The 6502-nt window shown below is 43.7% G+C and overlaps 1 long non-coding RNA gene across 3 annotated transcripts; it reads right to left on the reverse strand.

Annotated features, from left to right (window-relative positions):
* Positions 1 to 1485: 1485 nt before the first annotated feature.
* LOC131083384 (uncharacterized) lies at positions 1486 to 5940 on the reverse strand. 3 transcript variants are annotated; one of them, XR_009114441.1, is made up of 7 exons: positions 5668 to 5940; positions 4817 to 4881; positions 4143 to 4206; positions 3397 to 3472; positions 2965 to 3274; positions 2507 to 2624; positions 1486 to 1846 (listed from the first exon to the last, which is right to left on the reverse strand). It is a non-coding gene; the product is annotated as an uncharacterized LOC131083384 (long non-coding RNA). The 3 variants fall into 3 exon arrangements; XR_009114440.1 differs by lacking the exon at positions 5668 to 5940 and having other exon boundaries at positions 3015 to 3274; positions 4817 to 5081; XR_009114439.1 differs by lacking the exon at positions 5668 to 5940 and having other exon boundaries at positions 4817 to 5080.
* Between the last annotated feature and the right edge of the window lie 562 nt (positions 5941 to 6502).

Raw genomic sequence — 6502 nt, forward strand, 5'->3', positions numbered from 1 at the left:
GCCGCGTCCCGCGGGCGGCCCGGCCATCGCACGGACACGATCGGGAGCGCGGGGTGGCACAGGAGCTCATTGGGCTGTGACCGCACTCGCGCTAATTAGCGCGCACGAGAGCAGCGGGCTCGGTTCGGCTGAGCTCGGCTCGGTTCAGGCAGCCTCGCAAGCCTGGCCTCGGTTCGCTCGAGGCCGTCAGACTCCGCCGGTCTCGCCTTGGTTCGGCTGAGCTCGTTCCATTAGGCCGGAGGAGGCGTCGTTCGCTCGTGTTTTTTACAAATATCTTTCCATATTGACTGTATATTTCTATATTTAGTTTTATACTTCTATAATACTTCCATTATTTCAAATAAAAACCCCGTCTCTAACCAAATAAATTAAAAAAACCCTTCTTTTAAAGGATATTGAAATATTTTTTATTTATACTTTGTATAATTATACATTCATATTTTAATTTATCGTTTCTTTGGATGTATTACATTAATAATGATATAATATATATATAAAATTTTAAAATAGATTTAAATTATTATTTAAATTATGTATAATATCTACTGCTACAACTAATTTTTTCTTATATTTTTAATTTTTATATTTATCTGTATGTATTTATTATATATTTCTAAACTTAGATTTCTACCTTTATATTATTTGTATTTATAATTTTTACTATCAAAACCCTGCCTATTGACCAATAAAGAAAACCCGCTTTATTTAAGTATTTTAAAAATATTTTCATGCTTATAATTGTCATATTTATATTTATAATTTGTTCATTATTAGATGAGAACACACCTGCTCCTGCACCCCAGTGGGGCTCCTTCTCCTTGGGACCTTGGGGTGCCCCAACGGCATCAGAGCCCCGAGTCTTCACCCCCTTCTCCTCTATTTAGAAACTACACTACAACTTTTTTCTGGAAACAAAGACATTACCTAAATCCTCTCCCCGTGTCCCAGACAGATGGATATTCAGTTATTAGTTGGCTGGGCAGCAGTTTCTTAAATATAATGATAAACAAGATGTGAACATTTTAGCTACAAGCAAATAGGCAAATCTGAACAAGGTACTGATGGCCAGCCACTGAAGTTATTTTGAAGGAATTTTTTAAACAATAAAATACTGATACCACAAAAATAAAGCAAAAAGCTAACTACTGGCTAAGAAAAAATTAACTTTTGACAGCAACAACATTCTAACCACACAGGCTTTTTCCCGATGTCATACCTTATAACTACCTCTCTTGGGAATTCTCATCATGTATCCCAAAAGGAATAAATACCTTAGAGCGTCCTAAAGCAAAACGTAGCACACATGAGCTCCTCACACTCCCGGGAGGCCAGCACAGCGTGCACTGAGTCTGCAATGAATTCTGCTCAGTGAGGGTCTGCAAACAAAGGTTCAACTGATGAACTGAACTGATTTTAAAGGGAGGTTTTCTAAGCACTGAGGCACAACAAAGAACAAGAAACAACAATTCTTAAAAAAATCTGCAAGTTTTATTTAGCATATATGCGACTGATTTCCACGCTGTTGCTTCTCACTTTGATTCGTCTGTAGGTTCAGGAAGATGACAATGCACACTCTGCCTTCCGTGAGCCCCCACAGCAGCTGAGCGCTGCTCCGTGTGCTCAGATCATCAGGAACTGGATTACACGTGCCCGGATGGACTGGAACTGCTCTGCTGCAGATTCAGGAGACGATGGCAGAGAGGGGCTGGCCGAGGCGTCGTCCCAATTCCATTTCTGTGTGACGAGAAGCGGTTTGTTCCCAACAGCTGCAACAATCCCCAGCTCCCTTCCGTGGTGAGTACCGATGGCACACAAATGGCAGCCCGAGGAAATCGTGTTCTGGGCTCTAAGTGCTTGGGACAGGGTCTGATTTTTTGTTTTGTACTTGTATGATGATTAGTACAGCAGGGCTCTGATGGATGACATGGCAACACAGAATTAAAAACTCCTCGACAGGATTACATCGACTTCTAGGCAAAGACAAAAGCTTAGGACCCTTCTGAAATCTACTTTTAATCCAAAGCACGGGGATTGTCAGCATGCTGCACCTTCCAGCTTTTCAAAGCAGCTTACCTCTCAAGACCAGGAAACATTGATTTCTACAGAAACAATGGGCAACCCCCAGGCTAATCTCAGCACTACTGTTTAATAGGGGACCTGCCAGCGTGCCAGTCCAGCTTCAAGTGTGCTTTACTTCAGTCTAACATCCCCACACAATTCTTCTCACATCTCCCAACCCTAAAATCTTATTTTCCCCTAAAGCTTCTCTTCATTAGCCATTTCCAAGTAACATGGTATTTTTACAACATTCAAAAATGTCATGCTGGACTGTGCTAGAGAGTAATCTGCAAATATCAGCTTAGCAAAGTTTGAATTGCCTTGTCCAGAGAAAAAACCTACAAGTGAACACCTACACCTGCCTACAAAGAGCTAACAAGCCCCCGGCAGCTGCCAGCATCAAAGCACAGCGGATGTTTCTAATACAGGGTAAGGATAACAATATCACCTTCTGTTCTCTCCAGCTTCTTTTCCCTGCAGTCATATTTTGCTTCTTATGATTTTTTTAGTCTCTGTATCTTCTTGGACAGCACCGAGACCGACGACAAGGATACGAGAGTCTTTCCCTGCCATAGGGAGAGAACCAGGAAAACAGTTAAAATAAGAACAGGGCAGTTTGAAATTCATACTTGCAACGAGAAGCAGCGCCTAACTAACAGAACAAAAGTAAACAAAGCACGACACCTCCCTGGGGACAGAAGACTTATAAACACTCCAGGATTTACAATTCTAGCGACCATCCCCTTCAGGACAGCAGCCAAGTGTCCCATGGGGTGGTGCTGCACCAAAGAACCATCTGAGAGTGCCCAAAGAGTGAAATGCACAATATTTTGCAAAGACAAAAAATCTTGCAAAATAACAAACATACAATAGATGTAAACTACAGGGCAAGAGTACAAGTGTTACCTTTGGGAGCTGGAACCATCCAGGTGAGCACCTGATAACTGGATCCTCACCAGAGTTTGAACCCTTCAGGACACAGAAGGGTTTTCCCCAGGAATTTCACAGACTGAGTTTTGATAGAAGCACGCTCGCCGGATCCTCAGAAACGTCGCCCATTCTCCAGGTGTCTGGAGAGAACTGCAAATGGCTCTCACGTAGTTGGAGCTGGTTCTGTAAGGTCTCAGGGTGAATTTCACCAGATGCAACCAAATTGGGCCACTCCCAGTGGGACAGAAGGAACCCAAAGCTTGGGTAAGCAGAGCTGCAGCAAATACTGAGGAAACAAACATAACAGCGTAAAAAATAATAAACCATCTTTTTTTTTTTCTCTTGCTTTTGTTTTTTCTTTTCTTAGTCAGATCAGCATAGCAATTAAAGAGAAGGTGAAAAACTCACCATTACTGAACATTTCATCATCGGTAAGCTGAGCATCCTTAGCACAGAGGACTCCAAAGTTAAAATTCACCGATCCCTGGGAAATAAAACCAAATATTGTATAGTAAACAATCAAACAGCAGACATAAAAATTTGTTTCCTCTCAGGACTTTCAGGTATGTATGTATCTTTGTATTACACATTAGAACATACACTTTATACCATCACCTAATACATAATAATTTACCTTTAAATTTTGATAGTATAGCATGAATTTTTAACTTAAACTGGTGATCTATCATTATTAAGTTGGTGCATAAAGTTATTTCTGCTGTCACGTTCAAAAAAACATTAATTTTTTTTAACTGTAATGAGCAATTGATTTCGAAGTCATCACAAGGTTCACCGGACGGGTCTGTGAGCTAGAAGAAGTTAGGCTTGTACTTCCCTCTTGTTCTTCCAGAACCAATAAATCCTGTCAACAAAACCAGGATCTTTAGCCCGCTGCTGTGAAAGATTCTACAAGGATGATGGTTTGATTTGTGTTTAGAAGTTTTGATTTGAAATGGCCAGTCCAATGGATAAAGACAGTTTAAGTAGTATTACATTACTATTATTATTATTTCTATTATTATTTTTGCTAGTACTACTACTATTATTATCACCTGCTACTGGAAGAAACAAACCAGTAGCACCTATACTTAATTACTTTTATTTCCAGGAAATAATAAAGAAAAAGAACCAAACCAAAAAAAGTCACTTCCTACCTTTTATATCAAGGGATGAAAAATTTCTCTTGGGCTCTTCTCCAATTTATCAAGACTCATAGCACTGAAAGGCAAACAAAACAGTGCTTTATAGAAGGTCAAGTGCACGTTTCAAGGCTGAACCACCAACTGATTGCAGTGACAGCAGTTACAAAATGAATCCTTCCAAGGGCCTCTCTTAAATGGAATGTTCTGTGGAACTGCCATTTCTTTCCCAAAACACTAACTTCCAACACTTCCTAAACTTATTTTGCATTTTAAAAATAGAAATTAGTAAGACTATGTGGGGAGGTCAGGTTTATTTCCTTCTAATGCACAGAGCTCTGTTCCATCATCCTTCACTTTGGCTCTACACAGAATCATGGTGAGCTTTTTAGGTGGGCTCAATAATCAATTCTATTTCTCTCTTTTCCTAGTTCTCTCTCTTCTTCAATAATTCAAGGCAAGTCAAATGAAAAATGACAAGTTCAGCATCAGAGTCACACTTTTTCCCTTTGTCTGGTCAAGAACAGGCTCTAAATCCACTTATTGCTGCCTTCAACGATTCAGACTTGCAAAACCATTCTTACATGTTTTACAGGTTTATCATAAAACCCACAGAACGCAAGCTCTGAATTACAGGAAAAGGTACACAGGCAAATATCTAAAGGGATCACTTAATTTTAAATACATACCTTGATAGAGAGCGCACTGAGAACCTTTCCGTGGGACTCTAAGGGACGCATGCTTTCTGAGCACCCTGTAAACAAGAAAAGCTACGATCTATTACAGGACATCCCCACTTTTTCTACATATTCAAATAGGATTTTTAATAAAAACAGTTCAGTTACAAAAGAAGGAAGAAAGCCAAGCTAATTTTACTCAGCTGTATTTACTGCCGATTTAGAGAAAAATGCCGGGCCGCGTCGCCCGTTGCGTCACACGCCGCGCCAGCAGCAGGGCCTGCCGGGAGTTGGAGTCTCGGGCTGGCAGCCACTCATGTGCCGCGTCAGCCGTTGCGTCACACGCCGCGCCGGCAGCACGGCCTGCCGGGAGCTGGAGTCTCGGGCTGACAGCCACGGCTCCGTCCCCCGCCACCGGGAGTTGCAGTCCTTCCCGGGCATCAAATGGATCCTTCGCCCCCGGGCAGGGAAGGACCTGAGGCAGCACCGCTCCTCCCGAATGCCCTCTCTTTTCCCCTCCAACTCTTTTTCTTTTTTTAACTCTGTTTTTCACCCCTTTCCCTTCCCTTCCCTTCTGCTCTCCTGCTTTCTTTCCTTTCCTTTCCTTTTTTTTTCCCCCCCTTTTTTTTCCCTTTCCCTTTCCCTTTCTTTTTCTTGTATTTCTAATCTTGGTTTTCCTTTCTAGCTTTAGAATAAAAAAGCAGCAGTAGTAACTTTCAGGCTACCTGGGAGTAAAAAAAATCCCAAAACTATAATGACTGAAAGAAAACTATTTATTCCCTGGGAGCCTGAAATTTTCTACTGCTGCACATGACACAGAGCTTTTTATTCCTTCTTATATATAGTTGATATTTTATACTCACTTTATACACCGCCCCCTGCCGTCTGCACCGGCGCTGTGCAGGCAGAGCGCTGCGGCGTCGTTCGGTTCTGTTTAAATAAACTCGGCTAAATTAGGCTTGGTTCGGCTTAGGTCTAAAATCGTTTCGGTTCGGCTTTTCGTCTAAATTCGGCTTTTCCGGCTCTTCGGCAGAACTTCGGCCCGGTTGGGCTAAAGTCGGTCATATTCGGCTCTTTGCCTAAATGCGGCCAATGTCGGCTACACTCGGTACCGGTTACACTCGGCTATCATCGGCTCTTCGTCTCAAGTCGGCTGTGTTCGGCTACACTCGGCTCTTCGTCTCAAGTCGGCTGTTGTCGGCCACACTCGTCTCTTCGGCTCAACTCGGCTATTTTCGGCTGCACTGGGCTCTTCGGTTAAACTCGGCTGTTGTCGGCTAAACTCGTCTCTTCGGCTCAACTCGGCTATTTTCGGCTGCACTGGGCTCTTCGGTTAAACTCGGCTGTTTCCGGCCGCACTCGGCTCTTCGGGGAAACTCGGCTGTGTCCGGCCACACTCGGCTCTTCGGGGAAACTCGGCTGTGTCCGGCCACACTCGGCTCTTCGGCTCTGCGGAACAATTCGGCCCGGCTCGGCTCCCTCGGGGCGGGAAGGCGGCCGTGAGAGGACCCCGGCACAGCGAGGCGTTTACCCAGATGCCTCTCACAAACCCGCCGAAACACGCCCGCCCGCGGCGCCGCTGAGACCACAGCATGTGTCGGGTACACTTGAAACGCCATAGAAAATACCACCGGGGCCGCGCCGGGGTCGGTATTCCATGCAGGCAGTCCAGTTACACCCACCCCGGTCCTCCACTTC

This window comes from Melospiza georgiana, chromosome 5 (assembly GCF_028018845.1).
Source record: "Melospiza georgiana isolate bMelGeo1 chromosome 5, bMelGeo1.pri, whole genome shotgun sequence".
Lineage (NCBI taxonomy): Eukaryota > Metazoa > Chordata > Aves > Passeriformes > Passerellidae > Melospiza > Melospiza georgiana.